The sequence below is a fragment of the Hypomesus transpacificus genome, chromosome 18, assembly GCF_021917145.1.
Source record: "Hypomesus transpacificus isolate Combined female chromosome 18, fHypTra1, whole genome shotgun sequence".
Lineage (NCBI taxonomy): Eukaryota > Metazoa > Chordata > Actinopteri > Osmeriformes > Osmeridae > Hypomesus > Hypomesus transpacificus.
Window position 1 is genome coordinate 13,422,920 of NC_061077.1, and position 15,107 is coordinate 13,438,026.

Here is a 15,107-nt window from a genome sequence, read left to right on the forward strand (position 1 = left end):
AGTCGAGGAAGGGGGAGAGAGAGAGAGAGAGAGAGAGAGAGAGAGAGAGAGAGAGAGAGAGAGAGAGAGAGAGAGAGAGGGATGGATGGAGAGTGCAGGAGGGAGGGAGAGATGGAGAGGGAGAGACCAAGAGAGCAGGGGGCGGAGAGCACATCAATGGACACGCAATGGCAACCAATCCCAGACAAAGAACACATAAGCAGGAGGACAGGCACAGAAACCCAGACACGAGGCCTTACGCTACCAGACATAAGGGCTGACAGGCTGGCTGTCTGTCTCGTTCAATCTATGAGGTGTTGGGTTACATTAACCTCCAATATGATGTCAGGGGGAAGGACCAGAGAACATCCGCAAACATATACACACACACTCTCTAACATGCATGTACACACACACACACAATCGTCAAAGTGGGGAGGGGGGCAACTATCTGCACTTTTCCATGATGGTTGGTTTGAGTGGGGCAAAAGGGGAGGCCAGCGCAGCAGCACACTGTCAGTGAGTGCTCTGCTGACAGAGGGATATCTGATCATCGAAAACACGGTGAGGGGAGCCTCCCTTAGCAAAGGTCAAACTGTGGCTTCTGTGAATTTGTTGCGTGTGTGTAACGCCCTGGGTACTCTGCACATTCTTTGCACAATGCATCAATCACATTGCACTCTTCTTTATATCTTATTTGATATTTGATATTTCAACAAAAATAAATATGTATAGTAGTGGTTGGAATTCTTATTATTTAGGTAGTGTTGTAAATGTTCTACATTGAATATTTTCTATGTTTTAGATTTGAACTCTTATATGTTTACCATATGCACCTTCCTGCCATAGTAAATTCCTTGTTTGTGCAAACTTACTTGCCGATTAATTCTGATTCTGATAGGTTGTGAGCCGTGCCCAATGCCTAGTAGTCTGTCCTTGGGATTTCACAAGCATCAGAGCAATCAACGTGTACCCAAGGTCACTTTCAGTGTAACGTGGAACTCTCTAATCATTTCTAATCTCTGTATGCTCCCATCACATAAAAAAATATGTCCCTGTTCACCTATCCGTAGATGACTCTGGACAGATTCCAACCCATTTTACTTAAGGCCGGTATCTCTCTCAAACACAAGGATGTCTTTGTCAAACAGACCTCCAATGTTTGGTTGAGATTGCACAAGAGTCCACCAGGTGTTAGACTTGAGGAATGAGCGACCCATTCAAGAAGTTTCTCCTGGGTCTTTTCTGCCTTTCCATTCAAGGAGTCACTGCTTTAGTGCAGAGCAGGTAGCCTGCAGTGGTCTACATTACAGCTGTTGTGATCGATTTTTCTTTGGGAGCATTGGTTGCATTGTTAATGTCGCTCAGATGGGACCAACACTTGCATTCGCAAAAATAAACACATTTACGAGCTCTCGGCCGTCCAGGTGTTTCCACTGTGACGTTTGATGGGAATCGTGTGTGAAGAAAGTCGATGATCAAACAGACACCAGACACCAAAGCAGTCGCTGGCCAGCTGTGTAAATGTATGTGTCGGTGTGTATGGAGGTGTGTTTGTGTGTGTGGGAGGGAGGGAGACAGACAGGGAGACAGACAGGCAAACAGACAGATGAATAGAGAACGGAGAGAGAGAGAGAGTGAGTGAGAGAGAGAGAGAGAGAGAGAGAGAGAGAGAGAGAGAGAGAGAGAGAGAGAGAGAGAGAGAGAGAGAGACAGACGGAAGGAGACAACAGTGGGAGCTACCTGCAGAGGGCTTCCTCACTAGAGCCACCCACTCAAATGTTTTTACGAAAAGCAGAGAGGGAAGGAATGGGGAAGGCAGTGGACAATAAGCACAGATCTCCAATGAACCAAATGTAACTAACAGTAAGCAGAACTAAAGCTTGAGGGACTGAGAGAACTAAGAGACATACGTTATGTGGTATTGGCTGTCCTTTTTGTAAATGTTGAATTTGAGATGTTTTTGACGGGAACAATTCGAACCACCATTCTGTTAGAACTACTTCTAGATCTCCATTATCTGCTGCCCTTGTTTTGCACTATGTGTACTTCGTTTACGATAAAAGCGTCTGCTAAATATATACATTTAACTTAAGTTTGAAAGAACTGGTTTCTGGGACTTGTTTTCTTCACTTAGCCCCCCAAAAGGTCAAATTGTATCAAATTGTATCCATTGACTTAAAGACAGCCAATCACATTAGAAATCGAGCAGGAACAGTTATTTAGTTATTGTTTTAGTTGCTCTTTAAACAAGATCTAATTTAGCTCCCCGCCTTTGACACACACAACATAGGTATTCACATGACACGCATGCATGCAGACACAGACACACTAGCCAGTCACTCCGCTACATGAGCTACAGTGCCCTCCAAAAGTATTGGAACAGTGAGGCCAATTCCTTTATTTTTGCTGTAGACTGAAAACATTTGGGCTTGACATCAAACGATGAATGTGAAACCAGAGATCAACGTTTCAGCTTTTATTTCCAGGTATTTACATCAGGATCTGATGCACAAATTAGAAAATATCACCTTTTTGTTCGAACCCACCCATTTGTCACGTGAGCAAAAGTATTGGAACATATGACTGACAGGTGTGTTTTGTTGCCCAGGTGTGTCCTATTACATACATTATTCAATCAATAAATACCACTGAATGTCTACACTCAGGTTCAGATTGGGTAAGATAGGTTTTGTCTATGCAGACTGTATTCAGAGGTGAAAACAACATGAAAACCGGAGCGCTGTCTTTGGGTGAAAAACAAGCAATTGTGAGTCTTAGAGAAGATGGAAAATCAATCAGAGCCATTGCAGAAACATTGGCCATAGCCAGTACAACCATTTGGAATGTCCTGAAGAAGAAGAAAACTACTGGTGTACTAAGTAACAGACGTCGAACAGGTAGACCAAGGAAAACATCAGCAGTTGATGACAGAAACATTGTGAGAGCTGTAAAGAAAGACCCTAAAACAACTGTTAGTGAGATCAGCAACAACCTCCGGATGGCAGGAGTGAAGGTATCACTATCTACTGTTCGCAGAAGACTTCATGAACAAAAGTACAAGGGCTACACCAGAAGATGCAAACCACTCATTAGCAAGAAGAATAGGAAGGCCAGGCTGGAATTTGCCAAAAAGTACAGAGATGAACCTCAAAAATTCTGGGACAAAGTTTTATGGACTGATGAGACAAAGATTAACTTTTACCAAAGTGATGGAAAGGCTAAAGTTTGGAGAAAGAAAGGAACTGCTCATGATCCCAAACACACAAGCTCATCTGTGAAACACGGTGGAGGTAATGTCATGGCTTGGGCTTGCATGGCTTCTTCTAGGACGGGCTCATTAATCTTCATTGAGGATGTAACACATGATGGCAGCAGCAAAATGAACTTGGAAGTCTACAGAAACATTTTGTCTGCCAATTTAAGGAAAGATGCAACCAAACTGATTGGCAGAGCCTTCATCATGCAGCAAGATAACGACCCAAAACACACTGCCAAAACAACAAAGGAGTTCATCAGGGGCAAGAAATGGAAGGTATTAGACTGGCCAAGTCAATCTCCAGACTTAAACCCTATAGAGCATGCATTTTACCTGCTTAAGAGGAGACTGAAGGGAGGAACCCCACAAAACAAACAACAACTGAAAGAGGCTGCAGTGAAAGCCTGGGAAAGCATCAAAAAGGAAGAATGCAAAAGTTTGGTGACGTCAATGGGTCACAGACTTGCTGCAGTTATTGAAAGCAAAGGATTTGCAACTAAATATTAAGTCTTATTCACTTAAATATGTTTTAAGTATATCTGTTCCAATACTTTTGCTCACATGACAAATGGGTGGATTCAAACAAAATGTGATATTTTCTTAGTTGTGCATCAGATCCTGATGTAAATACCTGGAAATAAAAGCTGAAACGTTGATCTCTGGTCTCACGTTCATTATTTGATGTCAAGCCCAAATGTTTTCAGTCTACAGCAAAAATAAAGGAATTCGCCTCACTGTTCCAATACTTTTGGAGGGCACTGTATGTATTAAATGAATATTTGGCTCAACTTTCAAATTCCACTTCCATGATGTTCAAGCCTAAAAATACTTAGGCTACCAAGTGGGTGCATTTGGAAAAGTTTTAAAATGACTGAGTTTTCAGCAGACCATTCATTCATTTAAGCAGCAGTCATCCATTCTTATGACCAGTTCAATCCACCGTGCATAGTCTACCCCACACTCAATTTGCATGTGCATAATTTTCGATGAGTCAAACATTCATGAACGTGTACCGTGTAGTCTCTAGAACGAGTGACATGTAATTAAAGAAATAGCTTCGCGTGCCCAACCCGACACCTTCACTTTGCCTGGTTTAAAGTGAGCTCAACATGTCGGTAAACGTCGCTGACAGAAGCTCAAAATGAGACATATGTGCATTAGCCTACTGTATGCAACCAGAGGCAGTCTACAGTCATCTGTCTCCAACACTGCTGGCTAGGTAGATAGAGGAAATTAAACGAACTCCACCTCCAACGTTTAGATGAATAATTGTAGCAAAATAAAACATGTACCCTGATGCAATCCAGACTACTACAAGACCGTTGTTTTCTAAATACAAAGCAATTTCTTAGCTTCACTCAACAATATTGAGCGAGACTTCTATAAAACACCATTATACATTTCTTCGAACATTACGACAGATTTAAATTTAGGCTAAATGTCATGTCTTAAAATATGATTTCGTCAGTGGAGTCGTTTAATTACGGTATTTGAATTTACAAAAGTGATGATAATGCCCATGTTTAATGCACCCCAACCTGGTGAAATGTCGTTACTTTGTCAGGTAAAAGCATCATTTCAAAATGATTTGAGGTTGGTAACAAATTCATCTGATCAGTGAGCGTTACGTTGATCTTTTACCGAGTCAAAGCGCGTGTGAGTGGAGACCGATTTAGCGCTCGTTGTTTTGACTAGGTCAGATTTCACTGACAGACATGAGACTCCTCCTGTTTGGGACAGCGAAAAGTATTTACATTGCATTATCTTGGTAACGGTGACATTTAACCGAGAGCAAACTTCCAACATTGCACTTGTAAAGGCATCCTCGGTTCGAGCGCCTTGAGCCGACAGGTTTCGAGCGACAGGCACGAGCTAGTCATGCACAGATGCTGGAAACCCGTATTTTGCCAAAGGGAAAACATATTTTTAGCGATGACACAAACGGTTGACACAAAAGTACTTATGTGGGATTGTAGGAGCAATATGGTTTCAAATGCATCTTGACTATCGTCAATCTCTTTTGACAATTGGTTTCACATTTTGGAGGTTTGAATCTTCATAGGCATGTATCTGTGTACGCTTTAAAAGTAGCATAGTCTTGTTTGTGAAGGGTGACTGACAAATGAACTTCTGTTACCGTTCTCTTTACAAAGCTAACACAGACCACATGGTGTATTCCAACCACCACTCAATAAACTGTCCAAACAGCCACTCTGAACCGGTGACCTGAACCACTTTACCACATGTTCTGTATTCAATCTTCCCTCTCCTAACTAATCATGACCTCATTCACATGATTTCCCACTGCAAGGCACTGTCAACACAGTCTGATGAAATATATGCCAACATGTCACATTTAATTTAAAATGCTATTAAATAACCTCTGAGATACTGGCCTCGCAGTATTCCTGAGACACAGGTTTAAGCAACTGGTTTAAAGAGGTCAATATTTGACACGTAAAGTTATGTACAATGGGATCACACAAATACCAGACATTGTTCTCATGTATCAGAACAAGTTAAACCAGACCATGTTCACACATCCATTCTTCTCAACAAGGAAAAATTCTTATAGCCCTATGGAGGCTAAAACACCAAACAATGTGCCTCAGTCAATGATCTAATCCATACCCTGAATGTACAGTACCAGTCCAAAGTTTGGACACATCTTCCCATTTGTGTCCAAACTTTGGACTGGTACTGTATTTTCCATTTCCCCTCTCCAAAGACACCAAAGCAGGCCATTCAATAATCACAATAGATGTTTCGCAATCTTTCCGTAAATCTGTTGTCCGTGAACAATGACAACAGATTTAATTACAAAGCAGAGAAACGACACAGGGTATCTCAAGAGATGCCTGGATGACACCTACCTTGCTGGAAGGTCGTGCCAGGGCTTCCTGGGGATCATGTGGTTTGAGTATAGTCCGGAACTGAGCTGGGCATAGCTTCACCCATGGGTGGCACAACCATCTTGAGCAATGTAGAGCCGAGCTCGATCCATGCCGCGGACTTGCGCTCCGCTTCGCTGATGTACACACACTCTGTCATTCACACTTAACACAGATCCCTCGCGGAGTCAGCTCCCGTTGGAAGGGTGGCCCGCACACAGCCAGCCAGAGGATGTCCGTAGAGGGAACGACGGAGGTGTGCTGCTGCCCAGAAGAGCCTACTCCAGTTACAGTCTCTCTCTTCACTCTCTTTTCTCTCTCTCTCTCTCTCTCTCTCTCTCTCTCTCTCTCTCTCTCTCTCTCTCTCTCTCTCTCTCTCTCTCTCTCTCTCTCTCTCTCTTTCTCTTTCTCTGTCTCTCTCTCTGTCTCTCTCTCTGTCTCTCTCTCTATCTCTCTCTTTCTCCCTCTCTATGTTTCTCTCTGTCTCTCTCTCCCTCTCTATGTTTCTCTCTCTGTCTCTTTCGCTCTCTCTTTCTCTGTCTCTCTGTCTCGTTCCCTCTGCTCTCTGCTGCTGCTGCTCTCTCAGCTTCATTCTGGTCCTCCTCTTTCAAGCTGGCTTCTACCTCTCTGCTGTAGCCCCTCCCCCCCTCCCCCCCCCCCCCCCCCTCCTCCTCCTCCCTCCCCCCTCTGTGGCGCCCTGCTTACAAGCATTCTTCTTTTTCACGGCTCTCTCCCTCTCGCTCCGCTCACGCGTCTTTCCACGGGGACAGGCAGGGGGAGTCTCTTTCCCAAGTCACACTCACCTCCAGAAATGTTTGAACTGAGACTAATAGGATGATTCTTGTAATTGTATCCGAATGAGGGTTTGAAAGATTGTTTTTTAACAAGTTGTATTTGCGTAATGAGAAAATGCTAACATGGACATGCACATATCTGCTATCTGTAATGAAGTGTTTTCCTGTCCAATTGTGTGTGTAAATTGGATCTCTTTCTGTCTGCTTTTAGACACCTTTCTTTGCTTATTCTGCTAATTGGGACCTCCACTCAGGCATACAGCCACACAGACGACCTCTTTTGACAATGTCAATCATTTGGAGGAATTTCTTAAAGAATGAATCGTTTGTTTCAGATCACCTGGATGGGCTGTGCAACTTCTTGATCTGAAGTGAAATGATTGTGGCAACACTATCAAATCGGTATCCTAGTCTTACATACTAACGATCTTAGTTGGCTAACGATCGTCAAGTTGCCCACTTGCTCGTTAGTCAAGAGGCACAAGGATTGATGCATTGATCACGTATTTGACATTATAGCTTGTGAAGGTCTCCCGAATCTTTCTCTTACACACAGATTAGAAGTGTCTCTTTTCAACTGTGTGAAGTCACAGAATATGTAACCCACCCAGATTAAAGACAGGAGAAGGACTAGACAGTAAATGAAAAGGATTAAAAACAGCAAAGCGCTTGCAGGATAAGGTCAGGATAAGATACTGTTGTACTGACGCCATGGAGGTGTGACAAGGGTGGTGCTGGGGAAGGAGATGAGGTTTGGCACAGCCAAAAATACAATTCTACCAGTTTCTCTGGGCTGTTGGTGGGGACCACCTGCAGACATATCAACATAGACTGTGTGTGAAGTTAGGGCAATCCGGCAAAAGCTTACAGTAATAGATAAACAGGCTGAGCGAGAGAGGGAGAGAGAGGGGTGTGCGAGTGAGAGAGAAGGGATAAGGTGTGTATGTGTGTGCTGTTTAAGTGGGACAGTAGAATGGAGCTGGATAGTAGATTGTATTTGAGGCTGAGAGTAAGAGAGAGGGGAGTCTGTGTGTGTTTGTGTGTGTTTGTGTGTGTGTGTGTGTGTGTGTGAGAGAGAGAGAGAGAGAGAGAGAGAGAGAGAGAGAGCAAGAGAGGTGGGGGGAGATCTGTGTGTTGTCTTGCGTGAGAGAGAGAGAAAGCTGTTTTACACACACACCTGATAGATGTAATTGTCGAAAGATACTTACCATAATTGTTGGTAATTTACTCCTTAATTATAATTGTCCGGATTCTGCACTGGCAATCCATCAAATACATATTCATAACAGCAAAACTATCATTTGATTGTCAGCATGTGTACCACACTGCCTCATTATGGTTCAAGAGAATGCAAAAAAAATAACCATTAAGACCAAACGACAACAGATGGTTTTCATTTTCTTCCGTCTGGCAGGTGTTCAAATGTACATCCATGATAGACTTCTATTTACTATCTATTCCTATGGACTTCTATTTCATCTATCACGCCTTTAAGGGCATGCTGTCACAGAAGGCTATGGGTGACAAGTTGGTGAAAATGATCATTCTAAAACTGGTTGTTCCCATCCTTGATTGTGATTGGCTATATCGCGTTCCATGCCGTTGTAAAATCCAGCATAACCTCACAGGTTGTCCTCATAACATTCTTTAACATTCCATATTATTGCGCATCAAATATTTCAAATTGAAAAAGACGGCAAAGATGTCCATTTGGCTGTTGCGTGGCAACAATTTATGTAGGAACTATACTTTGTAGTAGCGGAAGAATGACGGTTTATTATTAAACTATTTTGTTTCTAATAGTTTTTATTGATGAAACCATATCAAATATTTGTAGTAACAGTTTTAGAAAAGCAATAAGCCCCGCGAGACGGTGGTTTACGCTGATTTTAGAACAGGTAAGGGGAGTTGTTAGGCACGACGCGAAGCGGAGTGCTGAAACCCCCTTATTGCTTAATTCCATCCCTGCCAAGCACGCACTTGTTTCTACACAGGTAGAAAAACAGAGTGTTATCTGAGCACCAGGCAGGCTGAACAAGAAGGAACTCCACATCACACGTTTCAAAGGATGCAAAAGCAAAAAGAGAACGTTGAAAATATACTCAGGGGACTAGACATTTTGTTTGCCCAAGTTTTGAGAACTGGAATCAGGTGGAATAGATGATAAACTCTCTGGAACCAATTGTGGAGAGGAGCAAGACTGATGCACCTGTGGCATCCGTCATCCCCACGTCCTGAAACCACACTCATTCAGGCTCTATGGAAGACCACACGGGGCAGACTGACTTGTAGCAATGCCTACACTCACCTCAGATGTTGTGCTCATCTGTGCTCGTCTGAATCCACGTAACAAACAGCACTTCTTATTGGATAGCACAACCAGGAAGGGCAAAAAAGACAGATGTCGAGATACTGTCAAACACAAAAAACGTCAAGCAAGCTGTCAGGATGGTGAGGATGACGAATGATATTCAAACAGACTAAGGATTAGGAGACTCCAGTAGCGGAATGTTCTGGACCATGAGAAGTTGTTCCTTATTCACATATTGGGCACACACAAAGTAACCTGAGATTCTGAATTAGGAACTGAAGTGTTAGCCTACTTCAGAGTGAAGAGCTGGAACGGTAGTTTAGAGAACTTCGACCGGAGAAAAGATTGGTTAAGAGCATTCATATTTCTGTCTTTTTGAAAAGACACTTTTGCAGATGAAGGCTACGCTCTAGACTCTTGATTGATCTTAAAGATACAGTTTGCCCTTCACTACCATCATCAGGATAGTGTTGGAGGCGGAACAAAGACCTTGTCCTGTTTTCCGTATGTTTAAAAGTTCATTTTAGGTAAAGTAGCTTTTTAAATAAAAATATCTCCCTTGCATTTGGTGCAATCCATAGAATTAAGGGTGTTTAAATCAGATTATGTTCTGATAAAATTTCTATGCAATTTATTTTACTTTCATGCCATAATCATTCTATATATAACAAATTCCAACTTATATATTGACACTCCTGAAGCTATTCGCACATGTACAATGTCAACATAATCATATTATTATCACCAATATCAATATAAACAACAATAATAGGGTTGGTTAATAATAGGTTTAATATCAGCACGATTGTTATTATTGGGAAATTTATCATTCATATTAAGAGTATTGCAATAATCGTTGTTCTTATTAACAATAGTGTTTTTGATCATATTAATATTATAGGGGTTCAGATGGCTGAGCGGTTAACCTTCTTTTAATCAGAAGGTTGTTGGTTCGATTCCCAGCCGCCCAAAATGACGTTGGGCAAGGCACTTCACCCTACTTGCCTCGGGAAGAATGTCCCTGTACGTAGAATAAAAGTTTACTAAATGGTTTCTCTCTCCCTTTCTCTCCCCTAACTCGCCCTTCTGCAACACCATCTGCTCATTTTCTAATAGCATCTGTTCATCTTCATCTGAATCGGCAACAAAAACACATTGCATAATATATAGATAACAATAGAATAACAGATAGTAATATTTCATGTTGCAGATTATATAGATAACAATAGAATAACAGATATTAATTATAATAAAATTTCATGTTGCAGATTCGAAACGCCAATACAAAAATAAATCATTTATTCCGGAATAAGAAGCATTCAATCTATAATTGATCTTCCATAACACGGTGAATGAAAGTTAGAGACACTCACCTTCTCTGTTACACGGCAGAGCTGCACTGGTCAAGCAGTTAAGATTACTGGGTTTGCATGTGCAGTGAGATACTGACAGAGGTAAATATATCCGGGTTATCTAAGGGAAGTGGGGGGTGAATGGGAAGGAAATTGGTGGAGTGTTTCATTGATGTGTACTTCTGTGCAAAGTGGATTCCATCCTCCACACTGGGACTTTGGTGTCTGGACCATCACATGGTCAAAAAGAAACCACTCTAGACACCTCTCTTTCATGCGCACAAACACACACAAACACACACACACACACAAACACACACACTCACGCTGGGAGTACCCCAGAACGCTTTCCTTTCAAATAGTCTTTCTCTCACTTCCGTCAAGTCTAAGTTCACACTCCAAATCAGCACGAGGCCAAAACATGTCATAAATAAACATTTGAAGCATTAACATTTTTATGAATGGGGAATAAGATCTTAGGGAAATGTCATGGAACAGGAAATCAAACAAAAAAGATGGGCATCAAACCAGCATATCTAAACCACTCCAGGGATCCTGGTCCCCAAACAACAGCTCACATCAAGCTAACAAAAATCTTCACCCACTGCAGTTTTCACTCTGGCAGGGTAGAACAGAACATATTATATGATAAACTAGTGGGGAATTAGACACAGCCTTGTACACGTTCTTCTAAATAAACATGAAATATATTAGAAGTGCATTATGTGACTTGAGGCAGAATCTCATTTTTTCCCGTTACGGACAAGCTATAGCTTATATAGCCATATATGCGCGATATAGCCATATATGCTATAAAAACTGCAGTCATGCACCATTCAGTCAATGTTGTATTGTAATTCAAATGGAATTCTGGGATGTTGCCTTTGAAATTATATTATCCTTCTACGAGGTGCAGTTTAGGCTAACCCATGCTGGAAAATGGGATGTTTGCCAGCAGTGAAATATAAGGACTTAATTGCCCAGTTTAGGATTTTATCGTCCTTCCACAATTGGCAGTTGACAGAGATGTGGATATAATTGCAGAAATGTATCGTCAAGCACTGCTCAAGGAAAAGAATGCGACAACCAACTCTTCTGGCATGCTAATACCTTACCAAATAAAAACACAGGGGAACATCAGCGTTGGAGATTATAGCAATGTTCCTGGAGCCAGATCAAATTGATTGTCTTCTTCTAATTGAATGTATAAATCTTCTAAGCTGTTGTTTTTTTTATTCGTTTATTTTGCACAGTTAGTAGTGTACACCTAATAATTGGACGTCTATTGAGGCGCACAAAAAACTTGGGGGTAAACGATCAATAAACAAAAAAAATCAATCCAATGGTACTGTTCTGCAAATTGATTTCCCACTGCAATACCCGTCATGTTTTTCTATGAATAGATTTAACAAATAATTTTACCCAATATATTAACCAGTTAATGGTTTGTCTATCAATACCTAGTGCTCTACAATAATTATCTTACTGTTTTGAAAACTCTCTCCAGGAAAGTATATAAAGGTCAGCAATGTCTCTTTCGTTTTGCTAGAAATGTTCCTATGGGATTTGCAAACCGAAGCTCATTTAACTACCCTGTTCAATTATAATATATTTTCAAGAATGTCAAAATGTCAATCATTTCAAATTGGTCATTCAGCTCACTTCCTGAACTGAGCAAATTAACAGAACTGACACAGGCAAGTCTGCATTTGAGCTTCCGGTCCTCTGTCAATAAACTGGATAAGTCCACACTTTTGTCATGTTCCATGATTGGCATACCTATTAGTTAGAAATGAACTAAAACGTGTTAGAACTCCCTGTCTCCTCTCAAATCTAATCTGATTAGTCGTACCTTTTTTAATCCTCCTCCCCCTTATCTTTCTCTCATTTTCTCTTTCTGATCACTTGCATTCATGCTGAGATGAAAAGTCCCCTTTCCACTGAATCACCTGTTGTAAATAATACTGGGTTATGTGGGTCAGGCTCTCTGTGTATTCCTCTTTATATAACAACGCAAAAGGGCCTGACAAATGGAACAAAAATGAAAAAACTGAAGAAAGAAAGAAAGACAGAAAGAAAGAAAGAAAAAGAAAGAATGAAAGAAAGGCTCACGTTTCTGTCCTTTATCAAATGACACCATGCAAGTTCTGGTGTATTACAAATCAAAAGGGAGGGAGCAATCTTATCTGACTGAAATAACTCAACGGAAGATATGTTAACAGAATATGCCGATGCCAAACGCTTAGGTTCTGCGAAGGAGTTGGAGGAAGTTACATGCACCAATCTAACCACATGTGCACTGAAAAATGTGAACAAATCTAAATGTGAATGCACACAGCACACACCTGCACTGCAATCGAACATATATGAACACGACACAGTCTCTTTGGTGTCGGTCATAAAGTGGACGCAAACAGGCAATTTGTAAGGCCCAATTACTGACCACTTGGTCAGTCGTGACGCTGACACATCTTTGTTCCAGGGCGCTGGACTGGACAGCTGAACAAAGGAACAAATAATGTGTGTGTATTAGTCTTTGCTATTGATTTAATGAGTGTCCTACCATAAATACGTCTGTCCACTGTATTGAACCCTCACGTGTCTCTGTCAGAGAGCCTCGTTAATGTCTAACTTTTTGGGATCATGTTTATTATTCATGAACCTTAGGTTTGCTCCGTTCAGTATGGAATGTCATTTATTGCTAAATTAAATGTTGAGATAGATTATCAGGAGAGAAACGTTCTATTCTCACTCTAAAGTATCTAAGCATTTTGTCAAAGCTACTGTACCATTGTGGGTTCACACCAAAGCATACATTTACTTTGTCACTCATGTTGACAGCATTACGTAATTCTATGTGCTGGAAGTCAAAATGCCATGCAAGCTGCAGGCTGAGGAGTTCATTGTTTTGGAAGGGCTTGTCCTAAACATAACCCTAATCCTTGTTCCTCTACTCCTGCCACCCATAATCAGTTTTAATCTCCAAACCCTGACTCTGTCTGACTATCTGTTTTCTTACCATGTCTGAATTCCACAAATCAACCAACGTCTAAATAAACATTGAGCAAAACTCACTTTGGCTACTGTTTTATTTCGCCCTCAAAAACGTTAAACAAAATGTGTCAGGTATGGTGTCTGCAAGTCTTCTAAAAAGGTTCTATGGACAATGTTGAATAACCCAATTGATTTAAGTGAGAACTAATCATGATCCCCTAACCTTTGTTCTGTGTGCATTAATTCCTGACACTCTTTCCATTTTACAGCCAGACTGCCACAAAGGGGTCTAGAAAATAAAGCACTGTCGTCAGTCAATTTTATTTATAAAGCACATTTAAAAATAACAGCTGTCAGCCGAACACACAATAAGACGAAAAACATAATCACAAACAATGCACAAACATTTGACCACTGTACCTACCTATGGCCACATGCAATAAAAAATAAGTGCGTTTTGTGAAGACATTCAAAACCATTGTATGTTGATGCAGTATTCATATTAAGTGTCAAATTATTCCAGAGTTGTGGATTAGCCGCTGAAAAGGCTCCATATCCCTTCAGTTTGAGACGTACACGGGGGAACACTTTTTTTAAATTCTTGAATCTTCAGCCTGCTTTTTCTTTCTAACCGTGTGTTTAGTTGTGCTATGTGGCATACACTGTTTCACTCACTTAGATCAGCGTAAATTGTCAATCTATAACGAAATAGAAGGGCAGTGTTCATGTATGTCATCGTCCACAGAGACTGGTCTTTGTCTGCAGAGAGGAAAGCCAGTCTTCTGACTCCTCTTAAACCAGGAGGCACTCAGTAATATAGTTACAGAAATAAATGAGCAAAGTTTGAAATCCTGGCAATAACATCTTGGTTTTATTCACTTCAAAAACCAACCCAGGAAATCAATCCTGGGTGTACCCCTCCCTCTTCCAAGCTACAGCCACCTGATTTTTGCAGCTGGCAACTACCAAACATGTCCTAGACCGACGGTCCTTTTACATGTTCCATGGGTTTTTACAGAGCTGGGAAAGACTACTCTTTTTCATGGTGCTCTGTTAACTTTTGAAAGGTTCTTCAGTTTTGGAAAGTTATTAGCTAGGGTGCTGAACTCCTCGGTCCCAGGTGTTCATATTGTTGATTAGATGCTTCCAGAAGGCTGACTTGTTTGTGCTATCCTTTGTATGCTCTTAGTTTGTTTAGGTTTTTAAAAGCCTCTTATCCAAAGGGCTTTTGCTGTCTGTCCTGGCCAACTCTCATTGAAAAAGAGTTTGTGTCTCAATGGATGTTTTTTATTTTTTATTATTAAAGTAAAGAGTAAAAAATAAGTGAGAACATTTCATAATTTTGTTCAGTCAACTGGACAGCTATCACATCACGTTTTAATCATGGACCCATCCAAGAGGTCAAACTTCAGTCAGGGATCAAATCCCTTTGAAACAGACCCTCGCTTATCTGCTCAGCCAACCATGACAAGCTAATTAATGACTAATTGCGCTTTACATCTCAGCATGGTGATAACAACAACCTTG

At 41.1% G+C, this 15,107-nt stretch overlaps 1 protein-coding gene across 1 annotated transcript in view; it reads right to left on the reverse strand.

Annotated features, from left to right (window-relative positions):
- opn7b (opsin 7, group member b) overlaps positions 1–6,490 on the reverse strand; it is a 36,996-nt gene extending 30,506 nt beyond the window's left edge. Inside the window, exon 1 of the mRNA XM_047040600.1 lies at positions 6,112–6,490. The gene's annotated coding sequence lies outside the window, so the exon portion shown is untranslated. The remainder of the gene's footprint in view (positions 1–6,111) is intronic.
- Positions 6,491–15,107: the final 8,617 nt, after the last annotated feature.